Source organism: Diceros bicornis, chromosome 32 (genome assembly GCF_020826845.1).
Source record: "Diceros bicornis minor isolate mBicDic1 chromosome 32, mDicBic1.mat.cur, whole genome shotgun sequence".
Classification (NCBI taxonomy): domain Eukaryota; kingdom Metazoa; phylum Chordata; class Mammalia; order Perissodactyla; family Rhinocerotidae; genus Diceros; species Diceros bicornis.
The window spans coordinates 22,248,799-22,262,218 of NC_080771.1; the positions used below are offsets into that span (position 1 = coordinate 22,248,799).

At 41.4% G+C, this 13,420-nt stretch overlaps 1 long non-coding RNA gene across 1 annotated transcript in view; it reads left to right on the forward strand.

Annotated features, from left to right (window-relative positions):
* The window catches only part of LOC131396155 (uncharacterized), a 368,110-nt gene extending 354,947 nt beyond the window's left edge, over positions 1-13,163 (forward strand). The window contains exon 3 of the long non-coding RNA XR_009216430.1: positions 13,081-13,163. This is a non-coding gene — a long non-coding RNA (uncharacterized LOC131396155). The remainder of the gene's footprint in view (positions 1-13,080) is intronic.
* Positions 13,164-13,420: the final 257 nt, after the last annotated feature.

Consider the following 13,420-nt stretch of genomic DNA (forward strand, 5'->3'; position numbering starts at 1 on the left):
TGAGGTAATACATGTAAATCACCTACCAGTGCCAGGCACGTGGTGAGCATTCGGTAAACGTTAGCTATTATTATTGTTGTGGATGATGATATTGTCATCTTGGAACTGCCACTATAGAGACTAAGAGGAAGCATTAGACATTGTTTCTGCCCTCTGAGAACTCAGCGTCTAACTGGGAAGAGAAACAGGCGGTGAGGAAGCGCCCCATGAGCGATGTGAACCAGGAGAGGCATAAAGGTGTGGTCGGTGGGGGAGGCAATGAGTGGAGTGGGGGAGGCACGGGGTGGGTGGACCAGAAGATACACAGTCTGCATCAGCCAGGATGGAATCCCACCCTTTATCAGGCACTTACCATGCAGTAGGCTGTATCAGGTACTTTACAATCTTCTCATTTCATCCCCATTCAAAAGCTATGTGGCTGTTCCCATTGTCATTCCCATTTTACAGATGACGAGACTGAGGTGCAAAAATCACAAAGCTGGTCAGTGGCAGAGGTGGGATTATGATTCAGTTCTCCTTAACTTGAAAGCTGGGCTGCAATGTGGACCCAGTCACCTGCCCCATGCTCTTGACAGTGCCATGCGCCCCTCCAGGGCAGTCTGGGCTTTAGCCAGTGGCCAGGAAAAGCCACCGAAGAGGGCTGAGCAGGGGCACGACACACCCAAGGGGGTGGCATAGGAAGATGGCGAATGGGACACAATGAAATAAGGAGAGACTAAAAGCAAGAAGAATGGTTTAGAGGGAAATAGGAAGGGCCCATTTGGTTGAAGTAGTTGCTGCCTAGAATGATGAGAGCACTCACGTGCCCAGGATCTTTCCTCTTGGCTCGTAGCCTAGACATGGTCATTAGCACACACTGTAACCAGATGGCTCAACCCTGCGGCACGTTCCACTCAATGCTGAGATCTAAGAAATACCTGTGCCTGGGCCACACCCCAGAGAAATTAAATCACAGCCTCTAGGATAAAGCCCAGAGGAACAGATAAGGTTTCATGAGAACTTCTTGAAAGAAAGAATGCAAAATCATCACCACCACCACCAACAAAATCCCATCTTAGTATTTCTTTAAAATGAGGACACAAATCATACAAATTTCCAAGATTCAGGTCTCTTCCTTCCAAGAGCTCCTCAAGTGTCCTGATTGCAACCTTGCTTCTTGCCTCCCCACCTAGAACACTAGAATTCCCAATACCTCCCAGCACTCATAGGGCACCATGCAAGTGAGGGGCCCTGAAGCTTTGGCCTCATTAGCTTCAAGGGAAATCTGTGTTTGGTCCTATGCATCATTTTTTTAAACTCCCCACCTGATTCTAATGAGCAGCCTGATAGAGGACCTCTGATCTCTATATAGCATTAGTGCCCTCCACAGGGCAGAAGAACCTCTTGATAAGTGGCCAGTCAGCCCTCTGTGGTTTTAACATCTCCCAGCACATATGCACTCACCCTAGTCGTGTCCACTTGGAACATGAGCCACCATCTTGCCTCAGTTAATCATCAAATATTTATTGAAGCACATGCAGTGTGCTTGACCCTGAGCCGGATGCTGTGGGAGATGCAAAGACCCAGTCCCTGCCCTGAGATGAGCTAAGCACGTAGGAAAAATGAAGTAAGAGCGGTTGCTATCAGGGCCCATCACTGGTCATTGCCGTGTTTGCCTTTCCTGGGTTGCACTTTTTTTAGGCACTTGGGAGGGACTGGACAAATCTCTACTAACATAAGTTGCGTGAGAACTTACTTCAACAAGAATTTGGGCAGAGTGGATTCGAAGTGATTTTCTAAATAAATCATAACAGGAAAAGAATCTCAGCATCATTAGTCATTAGGAAATTGTAATTTAAAGTCACAGTGAGATACTTGCAGATGTCTATGAGAATGACTAATACCAAGGGCTGGCAAAGACAGGGAGCAACTGTAACTGGCATATGGTACTGATGGGAATGCAAAATGGTACATCCACTCTGGAAAATACTTGGGAGGTTTCTTATAAAGTTAAATACATGACCGAGGACCAAGCAATTCCACTCTTAGGTATCTACCCAAGGGAAATGAAAACATATGCCCACACAAAGACTTGTACAGGAATGTTCATAGCAGCGTTGTTCATAATAGCCAAAAAGCCGAAACGACCAAAATGTGCAAATGCTGGAGAATAAACTGGGGTGTACACCCATGGAATACCACTTAACAACAAGAAGGAGTAAGCTACTGATCCATCAGACAACACGGATGAATCTCAAAAGCACGTGCTAAGGGAAAGAAGCCACTAACAAAAAACCGCTTACTGGATTATCTCATTTATGTGGCATTCTGGAAAAAGCAGAATAATAGGGACAAAAATAAGATCAGCGGTTGCCTGATCTGGGGACCAGATAGGGGGCCCGACAAGAAAGAGCAAGAAGGAGTTTTTTTAGGGGTGGTAGAACTGTTCTGTATCTCGAGTGTGGTAAGGTTGACGTGACTGTTTACATGTGTCCAAACTCATAGGACCGTACACTTTAAAAGGGTGAATTTTCTTGAATGTAAATTATACCTTAATAAGTCTGACTCTTAAAAAATACTAAAATAAGTAAGTGATAAATGCCAAGTGAGGACAAAGGGTGCATTCTTAAAATAAGGATAGGTGCCAAGTTAGATGATGAGGCTAAAAGAAAACAAAAACTAAAGCTCTTTTCACCCCAAAAGGAGAGTCAGCCCAGGTCTTTATTCCCATACATTATGTCCATGGTGGTGCCTGAATGGTCTCCAGCACTGGGCACTGCTCAAAGCTGTGCGTCTGCGTATTCGTGGAGCATTCCCTGGGCCCACCCTGTTTGCAGTTGTCCCACCATAAGTAGCTACCTGGGTTCCCTGCTGCTCTCTTTCCTCCTTTGTAGGAAGCGTGTCTTCAGGGCTGGCAACCAGGCCCCGCTCCAGGCCTCCCCTGGGTCTCCATGGTTATCCCAAACGAAGGGGAGAATGCAATGTTTCGGGTTGCACCAACCCCTCATTTTAAAACAAAAGCCTAATGAAAGGGCAGGTGTGCCAGAGCCCTCTGTGATTAGCTGTAATTCTTGGCAGACTGTGACATGCTTATTCTTCTGAATTAGCACGGGGCACAAGGCATTTACCATGGTGCTAATTGCTATTGGATGAAAACAAGCAGCCCCAGTATGTGGGCATGAGGCAAGACAAAACAGATGCCAAAGCCATTCAGAGCCGTACCCTGCGTCGGACGCTGGGAACACGTTTGTCTAAGTGTCAGTCTCCTGTGGGTTGGGCATGGGGAAGGGAGCCTGGGATCCGACATGATTCTGGTTGCGTAGCCGGGCAACCACGCACCCTTCTTCCTCCCCTGCCATGCGCTCAGCGCTTGCATTCAGAGCTGTTCTTTATACTTCCGTAGAGTTAGGGAAATAACGTGCACATTCTAGAGCACCTCTCCCCAGACTGTGCAGTATGTGGAATTTCCTCTGCAAGGGAGTGATTGTGTTCAAACAAAGCCAATTGTAGGCCAAGTTTAACTCATACCACCAGACTTCTTCAAAAATGCAAGTCTAGGAAAAATGACAGATTTCTATGTTATTTATTGTGAAAGAAAATTTATCCACATCCTTCTTCTTCATGTTTCTTCTTGTCTTTCCAACAATCACCAGACATATGGAGATGGAAATATATAGAAAACCAAATCTTCTGAAATCTTCCAAGTATAGTAATGGAAGTCTATAATAGAGCTAATGTCACTGTCTATTTGTATCAATAGGTATACACAGAGGTGGTGATGAGGGGACTTCATGAACTGAAAAATAAATACCCTCCCTTGTGGTTCTTTATTACTTCTCCCATAGTTGAAAATAAAACTCTGGAAAAAATAAAAAGAGGAAAAAATTCACTTAATGAAAGTTTGCTTATCACCATAAAGATGAATGGAAACAGCAATGCTCAGTCTTTCAGAATCTACGGGGGTGAACCAGGTCTGTTCCCAGGAGTCTAGCCCAGTTGCCCCTCAAGGCTACCCCAGGCTGGACCAAGCCTGCTGATGGAGACCTTTGGCAGGCAAAAGGGATGCCGAATGCGGAGGTGTCACGGCAAAGGGTCAAAGCTCAGGAGTGAAAAGCATCCTGTAACCAGGAAGCTGCCATCTGATGTCATCTAGGCTAATCCGCTTTGTAGGAGAAAACTCCATGCTTTAGTGAACGTCCCATTTTCAAGGCTGGGATGCTAGATAAATACAGATCTGAGCCTGGTTAGTCATCACCAAGGTCTACTCTGTATGCCCAAATTCCGCTTTTCCTAAACCTGGTCAGAATTATTCTCCCCACTGACACTTTGCTGCCCTATCGCAGTCTGGGGTGATCATGTTGAAGCCATGTGTTTCCTGATTAAGCAAGATGAGTCCCCAAGACCCTGTGCCACTGGGCCCAACATAACACTCACCAATTACAGGCAGAAGGTGATAGTGTCATAAAAGGAATGGGTATTCCACAAGAAACTGAAGGGAGAGATGGTAATTAAATAGTGTTTGCTTGAGGCAATTGAAAATGGATCAAAACCCACTTCTTCCCCTCGCCCTATTCCCAATCGAACTCCTCTGCCATAGGTATTTTTTCCTTCTTCAACTACACCATGATCCTCAGGCTCTCACAAAAATAAAATCAAGCCACAAATTATGTTTTTGCTTTTCTGTTACCATGCATCCAACTGCAGGGGTATCCTGAAGGATTACTGGGATTTGAGTCAAGGTACCTGGGTTTCGATCTCTTTTCTGCCTCTCAATAACTGAGTAATTATGGCCAAGCTCTTAAGTGCTTGGAGTCTGCCTTTGCATCTGTAAAATGGGGACACATTGATGAAACTCCTCCTTCATGGAAGCCTTGTGAAAATTCTAGGTAATAACACCTCTCATGATGCCTGGCACCTAGTAGCTGTTCATATATTTCTTGAATCTCAAAGGGGAAAGTGTAGATATTATCTTGCATATAAATTTGCTCCAGAAAGGGAAATGTATAGTCATTCTTAAAATGTATAGCAGTTACATTCCCCTGCCCCCCAAAAATGCCAATTTTGTGATGATAGGGTTATGAAAACAGTGGAATTCAGAAAAGAGCCAGCCCTGGCCTGCCTATTGGATGCAGGCTGGGATCAGGCGCACAAGTTCATCTGTGAGCGTTGTCTTTGCTCAGAGCACCTAAAGGTGACATTTGCATTCGTCATCATTGCCCTATCACATTTTGATAAATCGGAGAGCAGCTAGGTCTTTATCTAGAAAAATTTCAGTCCTTTTGCTGTAAAGAGTAAGCAGTTTGTTTTCAAACTTGACTGCTCCGTTGCCATGGGTTCCTCCACTCTCCTGTAGTGGTTGAGAAAGTGGTCAGGTTTGGGAACTTCCTGCTGGATGATGAGGTAGCTCATGTGACACCCACGCCCAGAAGCTGTTTACATTTTTATCACTGTCCTTGGGAACTTTGCTTTTCCCTTCAGGGCTGTTTGAGCTTTGGTCAGCAAACATCAACTCCCATGAAGAGTAGAACCTGAACTACCTTCTTCTGCTGTCAGTCAACATGCTACAAATCACTGCAAGCATTTTTATACAAATACCCAGAAACTTCAATTAAAGTGCATGATCTCCATTTGGGACAGAAAACTGACCAGGGAAATTCCAGAAGGGCCGATGAGGTCACAGAGCAGAGTTTCCAGGGTGACAACACAGAGATTTCCTCATCCCTCCTCTAAAGTACCTCTCAAAAGTACCGAATACCCCCCAGGCTGATGGGGGTGGCTAGAACTGTTCTCCTCCAATCTGCATGGTCAGAGCACCTCTGTTTATTCCAAGAGTCCTATGAGAAACTCGCCATTCACAGAAAACCCTTGTGCAGTTCAAGGATGATGGGAATCTGAAAGCTGTGTGGAGCACCAAGCTAGGAGCAAGGGAAACAGCAGCCAAGCAGACCCCAGCTCACTTTCTCCCCTCAGCCTCTTCTCCCCTCTCCAGGTCCGGGTCCCCTACTGACTCCATCCTTGTCTCCCAAGCCAGGTTCTTCCATTGCCCTGTGCACTTGGCCTCCCAGTAATAAAGAGGTGCCAGAACTTCCTAAGATTCTGATTTGGAGAATCTTGAAACTCTAATCAGGAGCCTAATATTTCTAGAATGATCTTTATGAGGGCAGTTAAGAGGAAAGTTGTAAAAGACAAAAATAAAAGATGCTTAAACGTGGAGGGAAGGGGAATGGGTGGAGGACACAGGCATGAAATTTAATGGGAACCAAGAAAACTTCGATTTATTTCTGAAAATGAAAGTGGGCATCTTGAGAGGACAGGGGGCAAAAAACTATCAGTGAAAGCCACGTAAAAGGGAAATGAGGGAGAAAAGGAAGATGGTGAGTGAAAACTTGGGAGCATGTGACTCAAGGAAATCACTCCCTGGCTCCCATTTTTTTTTCTTTTTGGTGAGGAAGATTTGCTCTGAGCTAACATCTGTTGCCAATCTTCCTCTTTTTTTGCTTGAGGAAGATTAGCCCTGAGCTAACATCTGTGTCAGTCTTCCTCTACTTTGTATGTGGGTTACTGCCACAGCACAGCTTGACAAGTGGTGTAGATCCACACCCTGGATCCAAACCCGTGAACCCGGGCTGCTGAAGTGGAGCGCACTAGACTTAACCACTAGCCTTGGCTCCCATTTTTATAGGATGTTCTTCTCTATTGCCCAGCACCTCCCAGATGGTGACAGCTAAGCCCCCTCCCTTTTATTCCTACAGGAATAATTTAACAACAGTGTACTTGCATAGCCAGACTAGCAGTCTAAGGCTGTGAAGTAAGAGGTGGGACAGGAGGGCTTTGCAGCCCCAGCTCCCTGGGCCCTGTGTTAATCTCTCTTGGTATTGCTGCAGAACTATGGTCTGTGACTCTGGAGGACATGGATCTTTCCCTCCCTTGATAGGGTCCCAGGCAGAAGCAGGAGGTGTTCTTGGGAGCAGAGAGACATGGAACAGGCAACACATGCATGGGGAGAGATAGTCAGTTATGTGGAGAGTTGGTTACGCCAGACACCTGGAGATGAACTATAAATGTAGTCTCATTGAAGAGATGCCATCATCAGGTTTGTTATCAGTTAGTTTTTGCTGTGTAAATACCACACCAAAACTTAGTGGCTTAACACATCAAGCATTTATTACTTAGCTCATGGTTCCATGGGATGGCTGGACAGCTAGGGTGGCTTTTCTGGTCTGGACCAACTCAGTTGATTTCTGTGGTCTGCTGGTGGCTTGGCTGGAGCTGGATGATCTGGTGGGGCAGGTCTTACTCACATGTCTGGCGGTTAGCCAACTGATTGGTCTAGGAGGGCCTCCACTGGGACTTCTCATCTCCACTCCATGCTGTCTGTCATCCTCCCACAGTCTAGCCCAAGCGTTTTCACATAGCAGCAGCATCCAAGAGAGCAAGAGCAGAAGCTGCAGGACGCCTCGAGGCCAAGGCTCAGATCTCACACAACCTCACTTCCACTACATTCTAGGAGTGGGGAAATAGACCTGCCTTCTTGATGGGAGGAGCCACAAAGAATATATGGTCATTTACAGTCTACCACAGCTAACAATCCTGCCACCGGTGTTCTAGTGTTGAATCTGCTCTGGTTGACTATGCTGCCTTGGCAACCATTTTGTCTCCTTGAGCCCCATTTTCATCTCTTTCATCATCTAGAAAACAATAGACATAGATTAGATCATCTCTGAGGACCTTTCTAGCTCTAAAATTTGATGATGACAAAAATTATAGCTTGACAACAAGTTTTGGCAAAGATGTGAAAATTGGAACCCTTGTGCACTGTTGGTGGGAATGCAAAATGGTGCAGCCCCTATGAAAAACAGTATGGACGTTCCTCAAAAAATTAAAAGTAGAACTACCATATGATCCAGCAATCCCACTTCTGGGTATTTGTCCAAAAGAATTGAAATCAGGATCTCAAAAAGATATTAGCACTCCCACATTCTTTGGAGCACTATTCACCAATAGCCAAGATGTGGAAACAACCCAAATGTCCATCAATGCTAAATGGATAAAGAAAAAGTGGTATATACATACAATGGAAGATTATACAGCCTCAAAAAAAGAAGGAAATCCTGAAATATGTGACAATATGGATAAACCTGGAGGACATTATGCTAGGTGAAATAAGCCAGTCACAGAAGGACAAATTACTGCATGATTCTAATTACATGAGGTGTCTAAAATATTCAAACTCATAGAGGCAGAGAGCAGAATGGTGTTTCCAGGAGCTAGGAAGATGAGGAAATGAGAAGTTGCAAATCAATGAGTATAAAGTTTCAGTTTCAGTTATGCATGATGAATAAGTTCTAGAGATCTGCTGAACAACACTGTGCCTATAGATAACAATACTATATTGTGCCCTTAAAAAATGAGCTGAGAGCACATCTCATGTTAAATGTTCTTACCATAATAAAGTAAAATAAAAACAAACTATATTTGTTGAGTGATTACCATGTGTCGTCATGGTTCTAGCGCTTTACATGTAATAACTCATGTAATCCTTACAACAACCCTCGAAGTCTCATTTTACAGGAGAGGAAACTGAGGCACAAAGAGGTTGCCCTGGGTCACACAGATAGTGTGGCAGAGCCAAAATATGAACACAAGTTCCCTGACTCCAAAACCCATGGTTATAACTCCTGGGCTGCCTGCCTGGAGCATCACAGTTCTGACATGAAGCATTGAACAGCAAGAATGCATTAAAGATGATCTGTCTATCTTAGGACTGTTCCTTAAATATATTCCTGTGCTTTTAAAAGTTCTTTTCCTAAAACCCAACTGGTTAAACATAATTCTTTTTCCACCTTCCTTCTCTCATAATTTTATCCACCCACCCGTCCATCCATCCATCCATTCTTTCATTGACAAATATTTATTAAATTCATACAATGTGAAAATGTGTCATTATTAGCAGTCACAACAACTTGGCACTTTGTGTTTTCACTCCTGCTTCAATTTCATTTCCTCTGGCTCATAGGTTAATGATATTATTATACCCATATTACAGATGGAGAAGTTAAATCAAGAAGGATCATAAGACTGTTTATATTTATACTAAAGGATAGTGATCAAATTGCAATTATGCTTTTAGCTAGCCTGTTGTTCCGGAAAACAGATTTCCTCTTCTGATATTTGAGTTAGTAATGAATACTTTATGTTAAAATGATACTTTATGCTTTATAGTATTTTATTTTTTAATACTTCATATGGTCCCAAATTTAAATGGTACAAGAATGTTTATAATAAAAGCATTCTTCCTTCTGTTCCCCAAGCTGCCCAGTTCTCCTCCCCTCAAAAAATCAATGTTTTTTGGCTTCTTGTACATCTTTCCAAAGCTATTTTATGCATTTATCAGCAAGCTCATATACATATATATATGTATATATTTTCCCCTTTTAGCACATAAATGATAACATAATAGATACATAGTTCTATATTTTGATTTTTTTAACGTAACAATGTATTTTATAAATAATTCCTCAGTCTTTTATGGGTGCATGGTATTCCATTATATGGATTTAAATAATTTATTTAACCAGTCCTCTGTTGATGGAACCTTAGGTTATGTCTAATCTTTTCCTATTCTACATAATGCTTGAATTAATAATTTTGTACAAAAATCTTTTAACAAATGTGTGGCATATCTGTTGCAGGAATTTCTGAAAGAGACATCACTAGGTTAAAAGTTGGGTGCACCAATAACAAAGAACACACCGAGCACCAGACCTTGTTTTCTAAATACCATTCTCCAGTTACAGGAATCAGGGCTTTTTGGAAAATGGTCAGTTCCAGGACAGAAGCCAGGAAGGCATGAGTTGAACCTGGGACATCTTATGGTGGCAGAAACTAAGGAAGTGCTCAAAAAATAATGGGAACATGTCAAAAGGACACAGAATTCAGCTTGAAGGGCTGTCCACTGACAGAGCATGAAACAATTTGGTCATCAAAATAAATAATGATGGTAACACAATACAACCAATTAAATCCATGAGTCCATCCTGATATAAATAGGATATTTCCATAGTCACAAAATATCTCCCCAAAAGATACTTAACTACAAAGGGAAAAACAGTAACCTGACAGATACCACCATAAGCAAGTGATCAAAATAATGTCACCAGTAACGGGGCAAACTGGCATCAAACTGACATACGATGCACTGAGAAGGACCTAACATCACTTCTATGGTATTTTTGCCAAAAATGCATACCCTGTATCTAATCATGAGGAAAGCATCAGAGAAACCAAAAATGAAGGATATTCTACAAAATAAGTGACCAGTACTCTTCAAAAATATCCTGAAAGACAAAAAAGACTAAGGAATTACTCCATGTTAAAGGAGACTAACGTATCACAACTAAGTACAAAAAATGATTTTACATTGGATCCTAGAAGGGGAAAGAAATATTTTCTTTCATTCTGAAGGACATAACTAGGAGAGAGGATATAATTTACATAAGCTATGTAAATTAGATAATAATATTATGCTGATGTTAATTTCCTGATTTTGACAACTTTCCTATGGTTAAATAACAGAATGTCTTTGTTTTTAGGGAATTTTTAGAGGTAAAGTCATTGCGAAAATTATATATATGTGTACACATATACATATAGATGCATATAGATACTCTTTCTGTATATATCTCTACAGGTTATATACAGAATATATACATATATATATACAGAAAGAAAGAGAGAAGAGGGAGGGAAGAGAAGGAGAGAGAGAGATTGAGAATTACAATGCAAATCTGATAAAACATTAACATTTTGACAATTTAGGTCACAGGAATTCTTTTCACTATTTTTGCAATTTTTCTGTAATTTTGAGATTATTTTTTAAATTAAAAGAAAACATATGTGCATTTGAAATTTTGATAGATTTTGTCAGATTGCTTGCTATAGAAACTATACAAATATTCTCTCCCACCACCAGCAATGTACAAAAGTGGTGCTTGATATTTACAGAATACATTCACACTACACCAGAAGAATTTATCACTACTCTAAGAAATAGGCAAGAGTATTTTCTCCATTTTACATAACTGAAGTTTCCAGAAGTGTAGACAGTAAGAGTAGTGGTTAAAAACACAGGATTTTGAAACAATAATTATATGCTTTTTCACTCCAATCAGACTGGCAAACATAAAGTTTGAACATACTGAGTGTTGGCAAAGATGTGAAGAAAGAAAAACTCTTATGATCTGTTGGAGGGAGTGTAATTTAGTATAATCATTTTGGAGAGCAATTTGACAATATTTAATAAAGTTGAAGATGGGCACATCCCGCAACCCAGCAATCCCACTTCTAGCTGTGTCCTAGAGAAACGCTCACACACACGGGTGCACAGACACACACACACAGCCATGTTCCCAGCAGTGCAACTTGTGATAGTGAGAAATGGGAGAAAAAGTAAATGTCCACCAGAATGATTGAATACATTGTGGTCTATTTATTATAATAATTAATATTTACAGTAATTAAAATAAAAAATTAGAACTATAGTCATAGAATAAAACTCAAAAACATAATATTGAGTAAAGAAAGCAGTTTGCAGAAGGATTTGTACCATTTCTGTGCATTCTTTAGAGTGCTATATGTTGTTGGTGAACATACTCACATCCATGTAAAATTTTTCCCAGGGAGGGTATGGAACCAGCTTTAATAGATTGGTTATTTGGGAGTAGAAAGTGAGAGCAACAGGAATAAAAAAGTCTAAAAAGGAGATTCATCTGTATTTGTAACATTTTATTGCCAAAGAAATAGCTATAAAGCAAAATGACAAAAATATTAACATTTGTTAAATTGAGTTGCTAAGAACATAGATGTTTATTAGATTATTCTCTGTACTTCTCTGAATGTTTAAAATATATCATAGCAAAATAAAAAAGTGGGAAACAATGAACGTCAGCCTTGAGGTCAAATAGTCCTAAATTCAAATCTCCTCCAATACTTACCAGTTGTGTAATGTTGAGTGGTTTCCTCAACATCTGTGGACCTCAACTTTACCATGTGTAAAATGGGAATAGTATTGCTTACTTTGAAAAGCTGGTGTCAAGACGGAACGTGATGATGTATATAAAGCCCCAGCACAACGCCCTAATAGGTGCTCAAAAATAGAAGTTATTACTATAATCCAATGATTCTCAACCAGGGACAATTTTGCCCCCACCCCAGGGGACATTTGGCAATGGCAATGTCTGGTTGTTTGGTTGCCACCTCGGTGGGGAGATTTTAGTGGCATCTAGTAGGTAGATGCCAAGGATGCTGCTAAACATCCTATAATGCACAGTATAGTGCTACCCACTCCCACAACAAAGAATTATTTGGCCCAAAATATCAATGGTGTTGAGGTTGGGAAATTCTGCTAGAGTCCGGAGTCATCCAGAATTTGAACCAGGCCTCCTGACTCTCAGTTGAGGGCTCTTGCCTCTACAACACAAAAAAATTATCAGACCAGGGTGTTTCTAAATGACTAGAGTAACTTGTGATGGGTATTTATCCTCCTAACCACTTAGCTTCACGTTGGGTAAAACTTAATATGTTACTGAGCAGAAGAACTGTCTGGCATACAGGGGTCTTCATAAATATTTCTTGAATGAATGAATGAATTAGTCAATCAATCTATCAATTAATGAATGAGTACAACCCCTTAAATCGTGAAGATCTAATCACTATTCTTGGCTTCTTTGATTTCCCATTCATTTGAAATGAGGGCCTACTCAGTTTTAACTTTCTTATACAAAGAGAAAAACCAAAAAACAAGTGAGTCAGAAGTTCTCAGAGCCTTGAAGCCCATCTCAGAGGGGTCCTCTGACAACTATGGGCTCATCTTCCAGTGGCCCTTGTCAGGACAGCTCTGGAATTTGCTGAGATGCAGAACTCTTCAGCTTAAACTGACCGTGGCCACACAAAGTGAGGAATTAACCTAAAGATGTTGAGCATAATTATGACACTGAAATTGAATTTGACTTGAGCACAGCTTTGGAAAGCACTTACTCTTTTAATGCAGCATCAGGAATGCATACAATTTCTTGCAACTGTTTGCTTTGTGCTTTATCCTAGGCACTGATTTGAGGAACCGAGACATTGTGGTTGTTCGGAGGACAATTTTCAGGGCCTTCTGTCAACTTCTTCACCATCGATTTTAGAGGGTAAGTACCGCTTCTTTCTGAACCTCATTTTTTCTAATGTTTGCTTTGGCACCACTGAAGCTCTCGCCAATTGTTTCAATGAATATAAAAATTCCTAAAATAATCCAGTCATGTTCTAGTTTCTACTTATGTGTGTATATGTCCAACAGGACCTGAAGGAGAGGAGATTCACCAAACCAAACAGTATAGTGAATACAAAAGGCGTTGTGAATAGACCTTGCTTCTAGTCCTAACTGTCCACGTATAACTGG